We start from the raw sequence: 1,835 nt of genomic DNA on the forward strand, positions 1-1,835 counted from the left end.
TAAACACCGCAGGTACAAATATTGGTGTCCTCGCAAGATTTTTTTACTATTATTGGAAGAATTTTCTATGAATGTTACCACTATATTGTCTTCGAATATGAAAATTGATGAAGAGATGATTCAATTTTATTTTTATCACTGTCCAATCAATAAATTTAGCTTTCCATGGTGTAAAGTGTTGGAAGTTGAGGGCTGAGGTGGTGTTACTAATAGGGGTTTTGTTAGGTAGACAATGACTTTTGAGAACAATGTAAACAATAGGTTCTAAAATTGATCCAATAAAATAAAAAAAATACTCCATCCCAAATTACTTTCTAAACTCTAATATTAAGATAATCATCCGGACACCTAGTGAATTAAACATCCAGCTATTGTTAACTGTGCATGAGTAAACCGAATCAAAAGAAATAACCATCTAATTAAGAATCAACAGAATCAACCATCTGCATACCTATTGAATTGAATATCCGATATATTCATTGTTCACATTGTTTAGTATTTTCATTGTCTATCTATACTTTTCCTAAGTATAGTTTAAAAATTTTGGATAATTTTTTAAAATTTGATAATTTTGTCTATTAAAATCTATTTTTTCTTTTATGTATATAAGATCAGTTACAATTTTTTGTGAGTATAAATAGTAGTTAATCCTATTTATAACTTCATCTAATTTTTTATAAGTTCTTATGATATAAAATTTTGTAATTATATTGGTAAGAGTTTAAGATGTTTGTGATCAAGTCCTCCATAGTTGTTATACTCAATTTAGTCTTTATATTTTGTATTTTTTTTATACTTTAACTCTTATACTTAAAGACATTTTATTTCAATTATTTTCTTGTAATTTTATTAAAATGAGTATAAATTGAATGAAATTATTGTAAAGAATTTTATTACAAATGGTCAATACTCAATTTTCTTGTAATGGTTCTTAGATATTGGTTGATAAACAAAACCCATTGTTATTATTAGGGGTAATTCATGTTGATAAATCAACATCCATTCAATTTTAGGTGAATCCTACACACTAAAAAACGTAACATGAATCACCACATGCATATTACTAGTCTAATTCGATTTACAAGTTATAATAGTAAATCGAATTAGACTGTGTCGATCTACTAGAGAAATGAGTTTTAGGCATAAATCAAATTGAATAATTTCGATTTAAGGTTGCTCCCACTAAATCGAATGAAGGCTGTTTGATTTACATCACAAGAATTTTCGTTTTACATGTCCATAGTAAATCGGATAAGAGTAATTTGATTTATACAAAATAGTGGCTATTGTAAATTGAACCAGACTTTATCGATTTACAATGTATTGAGCTATATTAAATCGAATTTGAAAATTTTGATTTAGTGTGAAACCAACCTATATAAATATAGTACTCTTTTTTATAATAAAAATTAATATTTATATAGGTTGGTTTCACACTAAATCAAATTCCCCAAATTCGATTTATACATATAGTTCAATATATTGTAAATTAACAAAGTCTGGTTCGATTTACAATAGCCACCATTTTGTATAAATCGAATTATCCTTATTCGATTTACTATTGGCATCTAGAACGAAAATTCTTGTAATGTAAATCGAATAGCCTTTATTCGATTTAGTGGGAGCAACTTTAAATCGAAATGGTTCAATTCGATTTATGCCTAAGACCCATTTTCCTAATAAATCGACACAGTTTAATTCGATTTACTACTATAGTTTGAAAATCGAATTAGACTAATTCGATTTATATAGTTATATGCATGGGGTGATTTTTTGTTTTGGGTGATTCACGTAAAATAAATTATATGGATATTGGTTTATTAACCTGAATTACC

Source organism: Arachis ipaensis, chromosome B10 (assembly GCF_000816755.2).
Source record: "Arachis ipaensis cultivar K30076 chromosome B10, Araip1.1, whole genome shotgun sequence".
NCBI classification, from domain to species: Eukaryota; Viridiplantae; Streptophyta; class Magnoliopsida; order Fabales; family Fabaceae; genus Arachis; species Arachis ipaensis.